The 22,299-nt window shown below is 36.4% G+C and overlaps 1 protein-coding gene across 2 annotated transcripts in view; it reads right to left on the bottom strand.

Moving 5' to 3' along the window:
* Positions 1-20,009, bottom strand: part of tafa3b (TAFA chemokine like family member 3b) — a 97,708-nt gene extending 77,699 nt beyond the window's left edge. The window contains exon 1 of one of the 2 annotated variants that reach the window (XM_048210773.1): positions 19,454-20,009. The gene's annotated coding sequence lies outside the window, so the exon portion shown is untranslated. The remainder of the gene's footprint in view (positions 1-19,453) is intronic. The other variant, XM_048210772.1, reaches the window with a different exon arrangement.
* Positions 20,010-22,299: the final 2,290 nt, after the last annotated feature.

Below are 22,299 nucleotides of genomic sequence, written 5' to 3'. Positions count from 1 at the left end.
TGCACCGATTCAGGCTGCGGCCCCTTTAACTCCTCATGCTCCCCGCCCCCCGGAGCTCACGCTTGCCTTAAACAGCATAAACAGAGTTCACACAGCTAATATAACCCTCAAAATGGATCTTTACAAAATGTTCGTCATGCATGCTGCATGCATACATCAGATCATGTGAGTATAGTATTTATTTGGATGTTTACATTTGATTCTGAACGAGTTTGATAGTGCTCCATGGCTAACGGCTAACATTACACACTGTTGGAGAGATCTGTAAAGAATGAAGTTGTGTTTATGCATTATACAGACTGCAAGTGTTCAAAAATGAAAATAGCAATGGCTCTTGTCTCTGTGAATACAGTAATAAACGATGGTAACTTTAACCACATTTAACAGTACATTAGCATTTAATATATATTTAATATAAATAGCAATTTTCCATTCGATGGCACCTTTAACACTGAAACAAAATTGATAGACACATATAAGACTTGCAAAGTATATAGGCCAAAAACATATTTAAGCATTTATCATACTCTCACAATCAAAAGCAACTTTTTGTTTCCAAAAAAAAAAAAAAAGGTCATTTTAAGACATTTTAATATACACAGATTTACAGAGTTATAACAATGTGTGTGATATACAGTAGAAAAGCATTTATCCCTGGACATAATCATTATAAAACACTGTGGGAAAATGATTATGCTTTCTTATATGTATGTCTTAAAATTTGCAAACCTATAAATAACACAATATAATACTACTATTTAGGACTATTCAGAGCTGAATACAACTTAAAGGGATAGTTCACCCAAAAATAAAAAAATTCTGTCATCATTTACTCACCCTCAAGTTGTTCCAAACCTATATGAATTTCTTTCATCTGCTGAACACAAGAAAATATATTTTGAAGAATGTTTATAACCAGACAGTTGACGGTAGCCATTCACTTACATAGTAGGAAGAAAAAATACATTTTTGGGTGAACTATCCCTTTAAGGTCAATATCTGTGGCAAACTGTTGATTTTCACAAAAGTAATTTTGATTCATCCCTCAGATTGGAGCTGAGATTTTGATCTCCTCAGATTGGATAAAAAGGGAAAATACATACAGTAAATAGTAATGCGCTTACAATGGAAGCGTTGACCAGAGGGTTTTATAGCTGAAATGTATTTTATTTACTTTAATCACATTTACCATTGTAAATATCTGGGATGTAAAATTGTCCCTATGAATTGAGATAGATAGACAGACAGACAGACAGACAGACAGATAGATAGATAGATAGATAGATAGATAGATAGATAGATAGATAGATAGATAGATAGATAGATAGATAGATAGATAGATAGATAGATAGATAGATAGATAGACAGACAGACAGACAGACAGACAGACAGACAGACAGACAGACAGATAGATAGATAGATAGATAGATAGATAGATAGATAGATAGATAGATAGATAGATAGATAGATAGATAGATAGATAGATAGATAGATAGATAGATAGATATTTAACCAATGAAACGTGATTTATACTATTACTTACTGTCAGAAATGTAATTTCTTTAATGACGTAATTATCAGTGAGGAGTAACATGATGTGATCTTTATAATACATCCAAATGCACAAGTAAATTGGACACTTTGAGTTCAAATTGTAATTTAATGCCTTTCTCATTTCATGCGCTCTATCCTCAGATAAATGAGGACTCCTCCTGATCCGCATTGATTAACTGGTCTGCCCTGTTTTAATGAATCCAATCGTGACTAAGTATCTGTTGGCGAGATGTCTTTGATCACAGATGATCCTCTAATGGAATCTTTCTGATGCGCTCAGTCAGTTCTCATCCCTCTTTCTCTCTTGCTCCCTCTCTTTCTTTCTCGGCAATGGCCCCTGGAGCAGTTTTGTATGGTAAGCTGTCTGTGCAGTTGGAGAAAAAGCAACGCTTGACACCTTCTTCTGAAAAATGTGGCCAAATCAATGTTTTATGACCCCTTTTGGCTTAGAGCACATTATGGATTTGGGAGGCCTTTCCTTCAGAGCGTTTTTTAAAAACTGTTAGGTCCATTGGAAGTTAACTGCAAAAACACAAGTGAAGCTGCAGAGAAAGATAGAGAGTGAGTTTGAGAGGCAGAGAGAGAGAGGATGTGTTCAACAGAAATGGAAAGAGAATAGACTTGGGAGGGCTACTTTGAAAATGTATTCCAGTACAACTGACTAATTACTTACATTAAAAAAAAATACCTAAAATGAAAATTAAGTAACCTAATTTGACTAACTTTTCTTTTAAAGTCCCCCTGTAGTCATTTATTTTATCTTAAAACTCATCTTTGATCACCAAAATGACATATTTAAAAAAAAATTCCAGTGTAAAAAATTTCTTCATGCCTTAAAATAGCTTGAATCTAACTCTACAGCCTTGCCTCATTTAATATACATGGATCAATGAATATGCAAAATAGCCCCGCCTCCATTCGCTCACGCCAGCTCAGAGGGTCTACTGTTGCATAGTGACGAGCAATTCATTGTTTGTGTTGTGGATATTTAAGAAAAAAAACTTGCTTCGCTTCATATATTCAGTTTAACAGCTGTGTAACTGAACTGCTCACATATTTTTGACGCTTAAATTGGATTCTGAATTATGAATTGGTAAAACGTCTTTGCAAAAGCCACTCGCATTCGTCTGGACTGCTCTCTCACTGAATCACCTGAAGCGATTTCTCAGTAAAATAGACAGTATCGAGCGAACAGGCAGCGCAGCCGTTTTCCTCTGTGAACATGCACTAAATGGATGTCTGACAAACTTGTTGCTGTTTGGAGTTTTCAGATTTAAAAACGTTTAAAACATCTAGAGCTACATTCGTTCTGCGGTACCGTTGCTCTCAGTGATGGTCCGAAAGGTGCGTAATAGTTAAGCTATATATGCTTATTCAACTTCATAGTGTTAAAGGGTTAGTTCACCCAAAAATGAAAATAATGTCATTCATCTTCGGAACACAAATTAAGATATTTTTGATTAAATCCAATGGCTCAGTGAGGCCTCCATTCACATCAATGACATTTCCTCTCTCAAGATCCATAAAGGTACTAAAAACATATTTAAAACAGTTCATGTGAGTTCAGTAGTTCTACCTTAATATTATAAAGTGACAAGAATATTTTTGTGCACCAAAAAAACAAAATAACGACTTTTCAACAATATAGTGATGGGCCGATTTCAAAACACTGCTTCGGAGCTTTACGAATCGAATCAGTGATTCGGAGCGCCAAAGTCACGTGATTTCAGTAGTTTAGCCGTTTGATAGCAGATCCGAGTCACTGATTCGATTCGTAAAGCTCCGAAGCAGTGTTTTGAAATCGGCCCATCACTATATTGTTGAAAAGCCATTATTTAGTTTTTTGGCGTGCAAAAATATTCTCGCCGCTTTATAATATTAATGTAGAACTATTTTTTAATTTTTAATTTTTAGGTGAACTAACCCTTTAAATAAAAAACCCTTTGTGCGGACCGTCAGATGAAATCCTGCAGGCCCGTGCCTTCTCCGTACATGCAATAAATGAGCGCGGATGGATTTCCAGCGTATTTACTTGAACTTATCAGGTAATATCTATGGGTTGACCCATTCCAGAGGCTGCCAAAATCAGAATTTATAATGGACTGAATAAAGCTTTCTCAGAACTTGGCGTGCGAGGACACTCTGACTGACATATGCACATGAATCACGGTCACACGCACATGCTCAGAGCAATATTGTTTAGCTATGTTTTATAGTATTAAAATATTTTGACGGACAAAAACATGAACATTATTGACTTTACTTCAAGTCAGCTGTCACTTTGGCGTGAGGCCTCATGTGCTTGCACACTTGGCACAGTCCTTGACACGGTTTTGTCGGACACAGTAATTAATATGATTAGCCTTTTGCTTGGCTATGTTATCAAACAGCTAATAATGTGTTGCTAATGTTACACAAACCATGTTAACGTTTTGACATGTCAGAGTCAGACAGCTGCCTTCTAACAATCAGTATCCTTACAAACAGTTGTTAAAGACAACTCAGAACATCAGTGGAGAAAGGCATATAGTTTATCATAACATCATAATATACATCACAGACTCGCTATACTGCTAAATCTACACAATTTTTCATATCAACAGAAAATATACCGGGATAACCTGGCTTCTCTCGAGACTCTCCTGCTTCAGAGCGGACATGGTTAATGATATGCTAAAGCCCACTGGCACGTTGTCTTGATTGGTTACAAAGTAGTCTGTGACGTCACAAACATCAGTGATTTTAAACAGCAGGTCCAGGACAAGTCTTTTTTTCCCTGCAGTTTTAAACATAAAATACTCAGCAATGGTGTTGACTTAAGAATTTGCACATGATTTGTCTTAAAGCATATTAAAAAACACCACATAGACATATAAACAACATTAAAAACTTGATTTTCACCACAGGGGGGTCTTTAAACGATCACAAAGTCTTGTATGCAAATAAAGGCAAGAGAAAAACAATATCAAAAGCTAATTTGTTCCCCAGTGTAATTTAAAGGGATAGTTCACCCAAAAATTTAAATTCTATCATCATTTACTCACCCTCATGTCCTTCCAAACCAATAAGACTGGCTAATTTTTTAAATACAAATTCAGATATTTTGATGTAATCAAAATGGTTTCTGTATTATTTTTTAACACTAAAATCATGTTTACCTGCATAATGTTTACATCTTATAGCTTTACTTATGTTTAAAATCTATATTTTTGCAGTTTTTTTTTGTTTGTTTTTTTTAAGAAAATGAGGTACCTTGACACTCTTGACTGAGTTTAACCTGAAATATTTATTTATTTGATTAAGTCAGAGAGATCAGTGGAGAGAGGTGGACATCAGAATTTTTTTAAGCGTATACACATACTCATTAATCGATAAACCTTGGTTCAGTGATCAATGCCTTGTTATTTAGCCATGACAGTACCTGTATCAAAATCAAGATCACAGTATATCACACCCAACTGGAAAATCTTCAAAGAGCTTCTGTTCTCTTCAAAATGAAAGGAGAGGAAAAGAAAGAAGAGGACAGGAGAGGAGGAAATGTGTATACTAAACACTGTGTGTGAAAGAGAGAGAGCGGATAGAACACGAGTTCTAAAAGAGTCAGTGCAAGACTGTTAAAGCTGAGACTGATCCACAATGAGAAATACTTTGAGAAACTTTTCAGGCTTATACCACGTTTTTTTAAAATGACTTTAAAATGAACAATTGCAATTGCCTCCAGGGGAGAGTCTTATGCAAGCACTGCAGTACATTTATATTACAATAATATACATCCTCTAGAGCAGAGGGGAAAATAATTTACTTTGATAGCTAGTTTGATTAGTTTTTTAGATGTTTATGTATGCCTGTGTGATTTTTTTATATTAGATATAGGGCTCGATGGATTAAAAAATTAATAAAAATGGAAAATGACAATTATTGGCATATGTTCATATTAGCTAAGAAAAGTCCCCAAATGAAGATAATTCAAAGACATAATTGTGCTAGATGAGTAAAGCATTGAACAGACCAGGGATTTTCAAAGACCACCAGGGGTTTGCAAATGCAAAATTGGAGGACTGTTAAAAATCTGAGAGGATTTGTTTTTTTACCAAATGTATTGTTTTTTTGTTTTTTTTTGTCTAGCAGGTTATGTTAACTCAGGATATTAATTAAAACTTATGAACATAAAATAATGTTAAAACATTTGTCCAATTTGAAATTTGTACCATTTCATTCCGAAGAATGGTGGGAAATCATGAAAAAATGCTTTCAAATTAATCAAGTAAATATTTTTATTTTAAAGGTGCTAAATAGGATGTTTTGTTTTATAAATTTTTGCAATATTACTTGAAACTGTCTTTACTAACTGATAAAAGACTATTTATTAGGTGCACTGAAAGTAATAATATTAATATACATCATCTGTGCATGAGGTAGGGCCTTAAAAACATCAGCCAATCGTTTACGCGATCATCGCGTAAATGATTGGCCCTCTGGCTTGTCAATCACTGCCATGACGTTCCTTGTGCGAGACATGCACGGCTGCACACTCCAGTAACTTTCCACACTCTACAGGCGCCGCATGCAATGTTTTTGTCAGGAGACAGGAGTAACAACTGCAGATTATGAGTTATCTGCGGTGAGTCCGACATAATGAATCCACTAACACGACACAGCGAATGCCGGTGGTAAACGAGTTTTGGGAGGCATTCCTTTGAAATGAGCTGTGAAGGAAGGGGGGTTGTTCTTACGCATGCGCTCATTTCAAAAACTCAGAAACAGTCTTTGGATTCTCAGTCGACGAAAAAATCCTCTCTATCACCTTAAGTAAGTATTATACAGTAAATATTAAAGTAAATATTTATACAGTCCTGGTCCTGGTCCGAATTATTGGCATCCTTGGTAAATATGAACAAAGAAGCCTGTAAACTACATCTGCTTTGTTAATCCTTTTCACCTTTTATTAAAAAAAAAAAAAAAAAAAAAAAATAGAACATTTTATTCTAGTAAAACAATTGAAAATGGAAGGAGAATCTCATTATGAAATCAATGTTTTTCTCTAATCCACACTGGCGTCCTTTTGGCAAGATAACAGCTCTGAGTTTTCTCCTAAAATTCCTGATGTGTTTGGAGAACACCTGACAAGAGATCAGAGACCATTCCTTCATACAGAATCTCTCCTTAACAATTCTCATGTTGATACACTCTCCTCTTCAATTTTCTATAGGGTTCAGGTCAGGGGTCTGGAATGGTCATGGCAGAATCTTCATTTTGTGCTCAGTGACCCATTTTTGTGTTTTGTTTTGGATCATTGTCCTGATGGAAGATTCAACCATGGCATAACATTTCTAGCAGAGGCTGTCAAGTTTTGATTTTTTTTATCTGTTAGTATTTGATAGAATCCATGATGTCATGTACCTATCTGAACAAGATGTCCAGGACCTCCAGCTAAGAAATAAGCCCATAACAATTAAGATCCAGCAGTTTATTTACTCATACACATGGGGTATGGTTTTTATCCCTGTGTGCACCAAACCCATCTTGTGGGTTTGCTGCCATAAAGCTTTTTTGTTTTGTTTTTTAGTTTCATCTGACCATACAAACTGATCCCATTTGAAGTTCTAGTAGTGTCTGACAACTGAACATGCTGGAGTTTGTTTTTGGATGAGAGTAGTTTTTTTTTCTTGAAACCCATCCAAACAACATGTGGTGATGTTGGTGCTATTTGTTATTTTTTTAGGATTTCTGACACCAAAAGTATTTTCTGCAATTCTCCAGTTGTGATCCTTGGAGAGTCTTTGGCTGCTCAAACTCTCCTCCTTACTGTGCATTAGGACCATATAGACACATGTCCTCTTCCAGGCAGATTTGTGACATTTCCTATTGATTGAAACTTCTTAATTATTGCCCTTATGGTGGAAATGGGAATTTTCAATACTTTAGCTATTTTCTTATGGCCACTTTCTATTTTGTGAAGCTGAACAATCTTTTGCTGCACATCAGAACTATATTCTTTGGTTTTACCCATTGTGATGAATGATAAGGGAATTTAGCCATTGTGTAACCTCATATACTCCTGTGAAACATCATGGCTGGATATTTTCATGTTCCTCACCCTGGTGTCCTAAAATTGTAAATATGAATGGGAATATACTTCAGAATTTACTTACAAGACTTTCTAGGGGTACCAATAATTGTGGTCAACGTGTATTAGAGAAAAAACATTTATTTCATAATGCGATTTTCCCCCCACATTCATTAGTTTTACTTCAATGAAAGATTTTTTTAATGAAAGATCAAAAACATAAACAATACAGATTTATTTTCACAGCCTTCTTTGATCATATTTAGCAAGGGTGCCAATAAGTAGTCCTATACTATTATAGTAGGTATTATATCTACTATATTATATATAATTTACCATTAATGCATTTTGTATTTTATTACTAACTAAAATCATTTTTTATTAATTTAGTAAAGTTAAATCTAAAAAAAAATCGTTGTTTCTTTTTACTCAACTCTATAAACTCCACCCATTGTTGATGATATAGTTTACTACCTGTTTTCTGTTTTCCCTCCAAACACTGTTCCTGTATTGACTGAGTGCTTGACAATACTGTCTGGAAGCCAGCCATGGCCATAAAGAACATTGAATTGAAAAACTGAGATAGTGTGAGTGCTGAAAGAGAGAGAGAGGGGCTAGCTAACGCACTGAAGCATTGCTACATACTGTCCTCTCCTTTTCAGTCTCACTCCTGAACTAAATCCACTAAAAGCTTAAAACTCTTGCCTTCACCCTCCCTTTCCATTTCTCAAATCTGTCCTTTTTGAGTGCAGCCGAAACCTATTTTCCATCTCTTCCTCTGCGACCTCCCCGATGAACACACCCCAAAAAAAAAAAAGTGAAGACAGAGAGAGTGCTGGAGAAGAAGGAGGAGATAGCAGCTCTCCAGCAGGGATTCATGCATCAATTAATGAGTTGGGTTTGGCCGCAAGTCCACCCAAATGTGTGTATGTCTATGTGTGTGAGCAAAGAAATGTGTTACGACTGGCAACAGTAGTATATAAAAAATTCAGGTTTTAAAAGTTGAAATGAATGGGTGTAGGGGGTGTTCTGTGTGTTTTCATGAGGAAGACTCCCTAAGTGCCCTTAAAATGGAGGAAGCAGGAAGTTGGCCATTGTAGACAGGAAATTAAAAATGTATCTGCATTAGTCTTGAAACACTAAGATGCCAATACGTCAGCATTTATCCTCATTATAAGACTGACTTCGCTACATGAGAACCTCTTACAGAGAACACCTTAAATTACACTCTTTATACACACATTTATCAAGTTAAAATGAACTTGGAAACTTCATCATTTATTTTGCTATACATTTCAAATGATTTTAAGGTAGATGTAATTATTTTACTCTTGTCCTAGGGCAAGACTTCCAATCTTCAAATATTAAGATTTATCATAAAAATATGAATTATTATATTTAAATTCATTATCATTTCAATATTCAAACTTAAGAATTTCACACAATAATAAAATGGCCTCAAAATATTTTACAGCCCTTTAACAGAAAATCACAAGGCCGTTCCAAATTAAAACAGACTTTGTCTAGTCAGTTGTCATTCTTTTTCCCGATTCTGAACGCAGACCAGATTTTTTAGAGCTGATATTATATGATGTACACACTGTCATGTCACTATAGCTGTAGGCCATCCAACAAACCTTCTCAGCGACGAATGGAAGACAGACAACGGGGGAAAAAAATGTTTCTCCATTTCCTCTGGTGCTCTTTCTGTTGATGTGCGTGAGCGCTCTAGTCAGAGTGAAGTCAAAGCAAGTCTTGCTGTGTGACATGTCAGAGAATCAGAAAAGACTGGAAAGATACATGGAGGTTTTATCAAACGGCTGCAGATGCGCTGTGAAGCCTGAGAGCAGTGGATGATGGGATATCGTCTCACTCTGCCCAGGGATCTGAGCAACGTCAGAGTACTGCAGCGTCCAAATTCATTTCAGAGAGCTTAAACTACCCACACACACACCATGTAACTCTATGGCAGTAAATATGGTGTGTCAAATTAGAATGAGAAATTGTCTATGGAGATTTGTAGGGATCTTGCAACAGCTTGTCAACTCTGTGACTTGATTCTCATACAAAATCAAACCACAGAGTTTAGGGGGGGAACAAGTTGGAGGCTATTTACTTAATATAGTTCTTAAGAACAGAATGTTTGAAAGCTTGATTCTGATTGGTTGACAGACATTCCAAGGTGCCGACTAATATTCTATACAGTAACTGCTTGACAAAGAAGTGGCATTTGGCCACATTACAGATCCATATAACCAGTGCATGAAGTGGAAAAATAAAAGTGCCGGTACTTCCGATGCTCAGTTCAAAACGCGTTCCTGAAGAAGGGAGGGCGCAGCAGGCTTCCGTACATGCAACGAAAACTGGCGGTAGGCTAAAGGTAAAAATAGAGAAGTGCACCGGCCCATTTCAAGCACTGCATATACACAGTAAAAAAGAATTGTTGGTTTAACTTAAAAAAGTAAGTTATCTAGTTGCCTTAAAATTTTGAGTTCATTGAAATCAAAAATTTGAGTTCATACAATGAAGGCGATTGGTTTAATCAACAGAAACTCAAAATATTATGTTATCACAGGGGTAGGCGAGTTCAGTCCTGCTGAGTTTAGCTCCAACCTTAATCAAACACACCTGAACAAGCTAATCAAGCTCTTCAGGGTTACTAAGGCTATAGGCAGCTGAAGGGTTTTTTTTTAGGGTTGGAGCTAAACTCTGCAGGACAGTGGCTCTCTAGGACCAAACTTGCCTACCCCTGTGTTATCTGAACCACATTAATTACTTTGGCAAAAGTAATGTAATAATTACTTTGGCAAAAGTTGATTTGGCAAAAGAAAAAATGTTATGATAACAAATCATGAAAATAATTTTTTACAGTGTAACTTCACCATTCTCTTTGTTGCAAATCAACGAACCTTCAAAGAGGCCTACAGTCCAACATAGCAAAAGACTGACCGGGAACAAAAATTAAATAATAAAAATCTTTTAGTCTTTTAATTTTTTTGGGCAGCTGGGCATTAACAGATACTTTTGATTCCCAGCATCTGTTAGGTCTGCAGTGATGAGACGGGTGAACGAATGTGCTGTTAATAGCGATCTTTCATCAGTGTAATTATAGGCTGATAATCATGAGAACCCTCTGCGGAACGACCCTGAGCTTGAGTCATTCAACCCCAGAATGTTATACATCTGGGGTTGAATTCAGATATAGAATAAAATAAATTAAGTTGTCTGAACTCAAATCCTAACCCAAAAATATTTAGTCACATCTACAAACTTCACATAATCTTATGACATCAGAGCGTCTACACATAAACATGAAGATAGATGAGCTAAATTACTAGAGCTTTTAGTTCTAAGGAAAGGATGTTGGAAGCGGAATGGTTAAGGATCTATGATGCTGACATAAAGGTTGCAGGTTCAAGCCCCAGTTTATCTCCATTCTGCCCTTAATTAAGAACCCTAACCTCAAGTTCCTCAGGGGATTTCAGCACATCGGCATTAGATGTAATGTGAGTCACTTTATATGAGGCAGGCATCAAACAATGAATCAAGTGATTTGTTAATTAAGTCCAGATCAAGAGATAAAAGCAATTTTGTGTTTGTAATTAATGAAATGAAATGCCAGAACTCACTTAACTAAAATTGCCCAAGCATGCAGTGATGTTACTACTGATATAGCTAAAAATATCTGATTATTCATTTGGAATTATGCACACACAAGAAAAAAGAGTGAAAAACTCTCAATGTAAAGGGAAAAAAGAAGGTGAGAGAAAAAAAAAAATTGATGATATTCATTGTTTTTTCAGACCTGAAGCAGAAAGTCCTCTTTCCAGCATGAATTCCCATAACACCCTCACAACAGAGAAAAGACAGAAAGAGAAAATGAAAAACTACACACAGTAAGAGACAAAGAGAAAACCAAGTGGTTCACTGAAAACAAATTGTTCTGAGTGAAAGCTGTCTCACACCAACATACATGAGAGGAGAGAACAGGATTGGGAGAAAGATAAGAAAGAAAATAGGGAAAACATAAAGAATGAAACAATGCAGTATTATAGCAAACAAACAAGTTAGAAAGAGAGGCAAAGTGGGTCGCTTCCTTTGCAGATAACAAAAATATGTTCTAAGAACGTTTTGCTAACATTCCCATTTATTTAAGGGAATGTTATTTCTGAACATTCTGAAACAATCAGTAACACTTAAAGGATTAGTCCACTTTTAAATACACTTTTCCTGATAAATTTACTCACCCCCGTCATCCAAGATGTTCATGTCTTTCTTTCGTCAGTCGAAAAGAAATGAAGGTTTTTGAGAAAAACATTCCAGGATTATTATCCTTACAGTGGATTTCAATGGCTACCAACAGGTTGAAGGTCAAAATTACAGTTTCAGTGCAGCTTCAAGGGCTTTAAACGATACCAGATGAGTAATAAGGGTCTTATCTAGCGAATCGATCGGTCATTTTCGAAAAAAATACAACCGTTTATGCTTTATAAACAAAATATCACATTGAACGTACTTTCCGCTTCCGCATTCTTCATAACGTTTACGCTGAATGTTCTACGCCTTCCCTATTCTACTTACGGAACGAACGCAGCGCCCGTTTCGTTTTTTTCCGTAACTTGAATAGGGAAGGCGTAGGACATTCAGCGTAAGCGTTATGAAGAATGCGGAAGCGGAAAGTACGTTCAAGGCGATATTTTGTTTATAAAGCATAAACGGTTGTATTTTTTTCGAAAATGACCGATCGATTCGCTAGATAAGACCCTTATTACTCATCTGGTATCGTTTAAAGCCCTTGAAGCTGCACTGAAACTGTAATTTTGACCTTCAACCTGTTGGTAGCCATTGAAATCCACTGTAAGGAGAATAATCCTGGAATGTTTTCCTCAAAAACCTTCATTTCTTTAGACTGACGAAAGAAAGACATGAACATCTTGGATGACATGGGGGTGAGTAAATTTATCAGGAAAAGTGTATTTAAAAGTGGACTAATCCTTTAAACTAAAATGCTTCAGAGAAAAAAAAAAACATTCCATGAACAATGTATAAAAATAATGTTTTTGTGCTAAAATTTAGACCAAATAACTCTGAATCAGCATTCTATTAGTGTTACTGGAAGAATGTTGGCTCATAACTTTGAGAGAACCTTGCCAGAACGTAAGCCTAAGTTCTGATAACATGCTAGCTAGTTTACTATTTATTACAGCTTGACTGAGTCCAGATTAGTCCAGCAAAAACCTCAAACTGAATGATTTATGGCCGTCACACCCATACGTGTTTGTCCCAAAATAAACCTCAAAGGTGGATCCGTTCTTATGCAACATCCTTCAGCAAGCCTTCACCACTGTTTGCTTTCATTCTGGCTGATCCGCAAGGTATGTGTGTGTGCATGTGTGCTATGTGAAAATTCACATCAGACAGTGGTTTGGGTGTAATTAGGCTCAGAGGTGCTTGTTTTGCCTGAATTCTGGCAGACAAGATCAGTAGCCACGACATCAGGGACCCTTAGAGTGAAACTCAGCCAGAAGCACCATATACACCAACCCGCTATGATACTGACACACGCTCAAACACAAACTAGATCACAAGTGTACAGATGCGTCCAGTCAGTGATAACACACTTGACAGATGTAGGAACGTAAGGTGTGCTGATCGATACATCAGTGAATCTCAACCTTTTTTAAGTAATGGACCCCCGTCATATCTGGAACCATCCTCAAGGACCCCAGAATAAAATTGGCTCCTTGGTATCATTAATGTCTTTGTGACAAACAAATGCAATCAAGTGTAATTTACTGCTACATTAGTTGACTTGTCCTATATTCATATAGTCTATATTGTCTTCTTTTATGGAAACATGTCAAATGTCAAAATATACACAAAAAAAAAAATCATATTCAGATATTTTATAAGGACCCCCTGGCATTATGTCAAGGACCACTAGGGGTCCATGGACCCCTGGTTGAGAAACACTGCGATACATCACTGTGCCAAGATACCAAAATCTGCAATGAAATGTAAGATATTTCAGTATGAACACAATTATTTCTCATCGAATTCTCCCAAGACCAAATCTATCTGAGCGACGCTATCCTCTTTCATTTTAAAGTTCTAAGCTCTTACTATATATATATATATATATATATATATATATATATATATGCTGCATCTGCATCTATTTTTATTTCTGTCTTAGAAGAAACACTTTGGATAAAGTTGATACTTAAATGAAGCATAACTGAGAACTCCATCAAGTCTCCAGAGCATAAAGAGTAGCTTTCTCCTTTGGGTATTTCTATTTTATTTGTTTACCTGTTCTTTTCTTAGGCGCTTATTTCGCTCTCTCTCACTGGGAAATAAAGATTCCTTCAACAAATAAATACTTCAACCTACAAACACACACACATGCTTATACACAACCTCTCCACCCAGCTCACCCTGTGACTGAGCAAGTCATCCATTTATACGGTTCACCTCGGGAAACACTGGGGGTCACTTACTCTCTATTACTTTCTTTCTCTCTATCTCTTGATTCCTGCAGAGGCTGTGTCATGACAGTAATGTTAATCTTGTCCTGTGAGACAGAAATGATGACTGAATGAAAGAAAGGAGGGCAAGACTGCAGTAATAAAGTGCTCTCTATCTCTCAGCCAAGGTCTGGTGAACTCTTGAGGTGAGGAGTGAAGCTGTGGTCAACACTGCCCTTATTTTCTCATTGGGAGATCATCTCTGTTTGATTCCACATGATGGGATCATAATGTAGGGTGAGGTTGATGCAGATAGTGTTTGTTTTTGTGAAGGTGCAGATTTCATCTGTCTGGTGTTTTGTTATTCTCTCATTAATCAACACTTTGGCAGATGGCTCAGCTGCACACAAAGCAATCTACTGAAAATAACCAATCACCAATGTGAGAGCCATCAAACTTTCATGCATAAATATTCAGAAGTTTCAAACATCGCCGTTTGTTCTTCTAAATTACGAAATTACCTTCTAAACCAACACATTTTGTATAAATAATTCAGTTTAATCAATTCATTTACATCATGTTTTTGAAGGTATATCAATGTATATAAACTTGCAAATTCACCACTTATGGAAAACTAATGCATAAAAAATTAACCTCATTATAGCTATAGACCATGTCTGCCAAAAAAAAACCACATCACAGCTGCCAACTAAACTGAACAATTCCTCAATTCTACCTACAGTCATCGCACTCAAGAAACTGCAGATCCACAGCAGACTGTTCTGCCAACGTTTTGACAGCATTGTCATGTTTATTTAATAGTTGATAGTCATTCATTTTATATAACTTCCTATTCAGACGCTGACGCCATAAAGTAAAGAATCAAGTAATCATTTTCTTCATTTCATTTTTCATTGCACTCCAAACACATCAAACAAATGTTATGTAGTATTTCATCACCTTATGAGAGGAGAACAGGTGTAAAACACTTTAAATCAATTTGAAGAAAAATATACATTTGTGTTCAAAAACAATCACCTAATCATCCAATCATAATACATAAATACACACATATATGCAAATATATATATATATATACAGTTTAATGAAAAAGAATGGGAACCCCTTGCAGAATCTGTGAAAATGTGAATAATATTTTAACAAAATAAGAGAAATCATACAAAATGCATGTTATTTTTTATTCAGTACTGTCCAAAGTAAGATATTTTACAAGATGTTTACATAAAGTCCACATGACAAAAAATTTTATTTTTGAATTTATTAAAATAACCCCGTTCAAAAGTTTGGGAACCCTTGGTTCTTAATAGTGTTTGTGGTTACCTGCACTCTAAAAAATAAAACATTGGTTCAACAAAAAAAAAAAATATGTTAACGTTTTCCACTAGAATTTTTAACTTAAGCCAATTGGGAGAATTACATTAATTCAAAGCAATATTTTGAGTTGATCCAACATAATGTTTTAAGTAAGGTGAAGACGTTTTTTTGCCACAATAGAAACACATTTCTAAGTAACATGAACTTAATAATTGTCAACATGAATGCAACTATTTAAGTTGATCCAACATAATGTTTTAAGTAAGGTGAAATCTTGTGCAAAAAACATTATATAACACTTAATTTTAGCATTTACTCTCCCTTTCAAGTGCCAAAGCATGATGGGAAATATAAATCCCAGCCTAGTTTCACTTAACTTAAGTTCGTCTAAATGAAAAGAAGTGTTCATATAACTCAAAACAATGAAACACGTTTACACGTCATCAGATTGTATTTTACATTAACAGAACTTAAAATTAAATACATTTTTGATTAACTGAAAATGTTAAACTATGACAAGTCATGATAGTATATCGAATCAATAAGCATAATTTGTGTGTCATCCAAGCTCAATAAAATAACAATTACAAGTAAAAAGTCTAACAGTATTTCAGAACTTGATTTTTATTTCACAACAATATATATATTTAAGTAATGTCTAAAGGTCCCCGGAATTAGTTTTTAGAGTGTGGATGATCTACGACTGTTTTTTTTTTTGTTTTGTTTTTTGTGATGGTTGTTCATGAGTCTCTTATTTGTTCTGAGCAGTTAAACTGAGCTCTGTTCTTCAGAAAAATCCTCCAGATCCTGCAGATTCTTCAGTTTTCAAGGATTTTTTGCATATTTGACCCTTTCCAGCAGTGAATGTATGATTTTGAGATCCATCTTTTGAACAGGATAAAGGTGTTCAAATTTTTCTTATTTTGTTGAAATATCTTCTTCTTTTTTTCATTTAGTACTGCCCTTCAGAAGCAACAGAAGATACTTGCACGTTTCCCTGAAGACAAATTAAGTACTTACCTTGATCTTCAAATTCAAAAAGTTTTCATCCAGGTAACCACACACAGTATTAAGAACCAATGGTTCTCAACCTTTTGAATGGGGTTATTTTAATAAATTCAGCTATTTTTTTGTCATGTGGACTATATGTAAAAAATCTTTTATGTAAAATATCTTACTCAGGACATGCATTTTGTATGATCTCTCTTATTTTGTTAAAATTATTCACTTTTTCACAGATTCTGCAAGGGATTCCCATACTTTTTCATGCAACTGCATTTATATATATATATATATATATATATATATATATATATATATATATATATTCTGTGTAAATGCAAGTGAATTTAGCACTTAAAAACTATTCTGCTGCTGTCAGTGGATAGTCACACACGCACAATGGCACAAACATAATTACACACACTAGTTCTCTGTGAACGCTTTGATGAATTATTCACACCACACTAGATAAATTAGTGGGAGTGAATGAACAGGGTCTGGTCAGCTGACTACGCTCAAATCATTTTAACTGAAACCCAAACCAGCTGCAGAAACCCGAGATTCCCGCTCTGACCCAGACATCAGCCATTCCAACAAGTAACAGTTATTTGTCACAGTTAACAGCCTGTGAAAACACACACAATAATGCAGCTAAACATCTTAATAAACACAAACACACACAACGCACGTGCAGTTCGAGTGTATGAAGTTGGTAATGAGATAATGAGGGAACAATAAGCATCAACTAGCAGCTAAACAAAACATTAGCATTACAAACAAACTCTTGGCGAGAAAGAAAGGCACACGAGGCTAAAAAAAAGAGAGTGATTATGACTGGAAACAAATATTTCAAACCAGGTTTAGGGCATTAAAAATACACCAGGTCTCGAAATGTTCCACCTCAGATGGTACAAGTCAAAAATAATTAGCACATTCTCTCTTTCTCTGCCCCTCCCGTTCTATGATGATTAGTAAATCATTTTCATAGAGTGCCTCTCTCTTTCCTGTCAATCTACAGGCTAATTAAACTTGTTCTGGGTCTCAGGATGGGCAGATCACTGCATTTGACAGACACACCACCATTGCCCCTTTTCAACCATTTACATTGGCAACAGCTTTCAGATCCATCCTGTGAGTGAGAATGAGTTTATCAGCATATAGCGAGGCCTGTCCCACATGCAGTGCTCGGGTTAAACAACTCTTACACTAACAGTAGATCCAGGACCTGCACACAACAGAGCCAAATCAAATAAACTACTACATTCAGCGGTGATTCACAAAGGATTATTTCAGCAGCCAGTATCAGCGGGGCATCTGTGTGTTCCTAAGCCTTTTGCTCCCGACAACATCCTCCCTCATAGCGAACACATAACCAGCTCTGTTAGGAGGAGAATAAATGCGCACTGTGGCCTAAAGGGAGTTATATCAGCCAACCACATCAGCCAAGGCAATGCAATTACTGCGGAAATTATTGTTCCAACTACACATTCATATGGCTATATGCAGTGTTCATTTTTTTCCAGTCTATTATCTCTCTTCCAAAGTGATGTGGATGATTTATAAAGCACTAAATCTTGATTGGTGCAATTTACTGCAAAAACTATTTAAAAAGAAGAAAGTTTTGAAGTGTATGTGAAGCCCACATATTATTATACTTTTGTCTCTGTGGCGACCAGGGCGGGCGAGAGCCGTGAGGCCTTGAGTCTCTCACGGAGGAGCTCCGGAAGCATAAAAGGAGGAGCGACGACAGTGAAGGACGAGAGATGACCAGGCCTGGACTTTACGTTATGTTTTATTATGTTTGTGTGGCCGGCAGACGTCCGTGAGGGTCTACCGGCATTACTTTCCTTTGGTTTTTGGTTTATTTATTATATATTAAAGTTTGTTAAAATGTTCGCCGGTTCCCGCCTCCTTCTTCCCACATCTACGAACCGTGTTACAGTCTCGTTAAACTCACAAATCGTTAAACTGAGTTGGATCTTTTTCACATAAACGATCTGAATGATTCACTCACAAATAAGACTGAAGAAATTGTTCTTGGCTCAATTGAAATGATCAGAGATATTCTGGAGTCAACTCAGCAACTGAAATGATCTGAGTAAACTAAGTATTTAAATTAAGTTGTTAAAAATTAAACCTTTTTACCAAGTGTAAATCAATTTACTGGTTTAATGTATTGTTTAATGTAAAAGCAAAATACAGGCTTATGGGTTATGGGCCAAAGTGTCTTTTTAGACAGGCAAATCAGGGCTGCAACACACTGAACTGGGACAGATGACATGAAAAACACTTTATAAATAGGAAAATTACGTATAACGAAATAAATAACACTTTAGGCCTATTAATAATACTTTAAAAAAGGTGTTTTGTACGGTGTTTATTTAAAAGGAACTGAAAAACGTTGGGAAAACACTTACAAAATGATATGGACTTGCCATCTCACTTGAGTGAGTTGGTGGCCGTATGTGCGCGTGACGGCGCATCTACATGCGCGTGCCAGCCTGCCAGGCTCAGTGTACTGGGACCGAATAAATTTTACTGTTTCCAACCAGGGTAAGCTGATTTACAGGGGTAAGCCTTACTTTTATATGGCATATACTGTTAATGCGGTAAGTCAAGCACACACCCTGGCTCTCCCGCGCGCGCACACGCAAACTCATCAAGCTCATTGCCTTTTTTTACTCTGTATAGTATTATTTCTTAACCACGCTTGACACAAAATAGTCCAGCTTTATAGCTCCCTGGGTGATTCTCGGGTTTACACACAGGCTATAGCCTACCTATTAAGTTTCAGTGACCCGCGTCCGATCACGATCAGAATGCATGACTCACTAAAGCAACTGCCATGGATCACTAAAACAAGCAATACCCGTTTATTTTACTCAACTGATCAATGATTTTTAACTCATTGGAATAGTAAATACCATCTTTGTGAACATCTACGTTTTGGAAAAAAATACATTTAAGCACATGTAAAATGCAAGTGTCAATTTCTGTCAAACCAAAATAAACAATAAAAGCTGCATACCTGTTAGTGCGGTGGTCCGGATTATTGCCCAGCAGCAGAGAGGGGTCTCATTGCCCTTCCATTATGAGTTATTCCATCCACGAACCGGAGAGGCTTCAACAATCCGCACCAAATGATCCCTCCTATATCTAATATGTCAGAGAGAGTCAGAAACCCACAAATACTGAAAAGAAGTTCAGTCCTCTGATCACAAAAGCGCCCGATGTTCCCGCAGGGCGTCCGGGTGCGCGGACACGTAAAGTTCCTTCTCTTGCAGCGTCTCAGATCTTCATCTCAACTCAACGGAGAGCAGTGTGAAACTTCACATCAGCGCTTTCGCTTCTGGTTTAAAAAGCTTTAAAAATGTCTCTAACGGAGCCATCACCCCACGTAGTATCCTGTTGGGCTTGTTTTCACGGTGTTTGTCCGCGCTGGAGACGGTATGCGCTCTGTGCAGGATCTGCCGGTGCTAAAGGCAAAGGTCTGGAGCGCTGTGCTGCGCCGACTCGATCCCTGCTTGCTCTCCAGGGAAGTTAGAAGGAACCCAACGCGCAGTGAATCAGCGCCACTCAGCGGCGTCTGTGACAGCTATCACAAAAGTTCAGGGTTGCCGGTTCAACCATTTATCTGTTGTTTTTTATATTTTACAGGTTCATCTGAGTGGCATAAGACTTAGATAAACCTGCCATTTAATGGCACAAAACTTGCTAACTACATATGTGAAAAACACCATTTGACAGGCTACTAGAAGTCATTCCAAGCATGCCCGACTTATTTGAGTTCTCATGAACACATCAGTAAAAGATTACATTAACAAGAAAACATCAACTTTTACAATGTGTTAATAGAGTAGATTTTCTTAACACATTAACAATGGAAATACATAATTTTGTATTTGTATCTAAACTTTAATGATTCAACATATATTATACTTGAGACAATATGCCTGACATACTTTGTATTACACACTCTATGCATTGAGATTTTAGTTAGTATTGTCTGAAGTATATCTTAAATAGGCAAGCCTGGTTTGTTGTTTTGATTCTTGAAAATTAGTATTTGTAAAATAATAATAATAATAAAATAAAATACACTAGCCCATGTAATGTCACAGCCTTCAAATCATGGATAAATTAAATGTAAATAATCAGTAACACTTTACACTAAGGTTCATTAGTTAAACATTAGTTAATGCATTAACTAACATGAACTAACCATGAGCAATACATTTGTTACTGTATTTACTAATCTTCATTAATGTTAGTTAATGAAAACAGTTGTTCATTATTTGTTCATGTTAGTTCACAGTGCATTAACTAATGTTAACAAGATTTTAATAATGTATTAGTAAATGATGAAATTAACATTAACAAAGATTAAAATATTAATAATAAATGCTGTATAAATGCAGTTCATTATTAGTTCATGTTATCTAATGTAGTTGACTAATGAACCTTATTGTAAAGTGTTACCAAATAATCATTATAAAAGTATATGTGGCACAATTGCAAAATATGAAGATGTATCAAGACTTTTTTCAAGTTCTTTGGTTGGATTTTGATACCTTTGACAATTGATCAATTCTAATATTTAATGAAGTAGTTATTTTTTCGACATAAAAATGGTGTAATTGGGCTAAATGAAGAATAAATGCCAATTTAGAAATGAAAGGCATAATTGGTTGATTAAAAAGTACAGCCATTTTTACCTTGTTACCTTGTTTACCTTATTTTAGTTATCCAAAAACAGTCCGTTATACTTAAGTTGTGTTGGAGATCAATTTTGACTGGGATTCCGGGAACAGAGAAGCCATAACAAAATATATGTATTCTAATCGAGGGTCACAGAAGTACATGGCTGCTTTATTGATTACTTCAGCCAAATGTACAATTTGAAATGATTGCCACTGAATCGAATAAAGTGTCCACTGCACCTGGGTCTCATTTTGGCACCAAAGAGGCATTTGACAAAATGAGACCCCCTCAGTAGATGAAGATTGAGCACTCTTGGCTCTATCGTCTGAGTGCCTCCCCCACAGCTGAAATTCAATAGAAGTCACAAAGAATGATACATATGTGTTGGACTTCTTAAGTGATTTATAATGCTTGCAGTGTGTAGGGTGGACAAGTTGCCACTAGAGATGTTTGGTGAGAGAGTGAAAGAGATATGAAGGATAAACAGGGAGACAGGGGAAAGAGATGAACAGAGAGAGAGGAATAGACTGAGAAAGAGAGGAGAAAGACATTTGGCAGACATTGTTAAAAGCCTTTCAGAAGGCATTTGCTGTTGTCGATACATTTGGCTCAAGTTTATTACACCTGAAAGTAACTAATGCTTTCCATTACACTTCAAAGCCAAGCTTTTCAGAGAGATCTTACCATATCTGCTCTCACTCACTTTCTCTTCCCCAGAGGCTTTGGTGGAGTGTGTCTTTGGTCTGATCTAAGATCAGTTGTGCACGCTCTTCCTGTAACAGCATTAGATGAGGCCGGAAGGTCTCAGAACAGCAATAAAATCAAATCCATCTGTTGGGTCAAAGTGGATTTTATAGGCTGGTCTGCCATGTCGAGCCACTGAGAATACCTGAATCTGAGTGTCAGCCATTGTTTAAAGCTTATAAATCTCAGCAATGTCCCACATGTGGTTCAGGCCAAAACAGATCTCTATTTTTACTGCTGATATCTTATGTGAGTGGCATCTCCTATCATACAGACCGATATGTGTGTGCGTGTGTGTGACAGAGTCAATGTACTGTTGACATGTTTGTTTGCTCTGCATTAGACCCTTTCACAGCAGGAGCGCTGCTAGACAGACACAACTGGGCTAAAGGCTAACAGGGGGGACCGCGCTGGGTTAACAGCTGTGTC

The sequence above is a fragment of the Megalobrama amblycephala genome, linkage group LG12, assembly GCF_018812025.1.
Source record: "Megalobrama amblycephala isolate DHTTF-2021 linkage group LG12, ASM1881202v1, whole genome shotgun sequence".
In the NCBI taxonomy this organism is placed as follows: Eukaryota; Metazoa; Chordata; class Actinopteri; order Cypriniformes; family Xenocyprididae; genus Megalobrama; species Megalobrama amblycephala.
The sequence above is the reverse complement of the archived record's forward strand: the minus strand, read 5'-3'. Positions and strand labels throughout refer to the sequence as shown.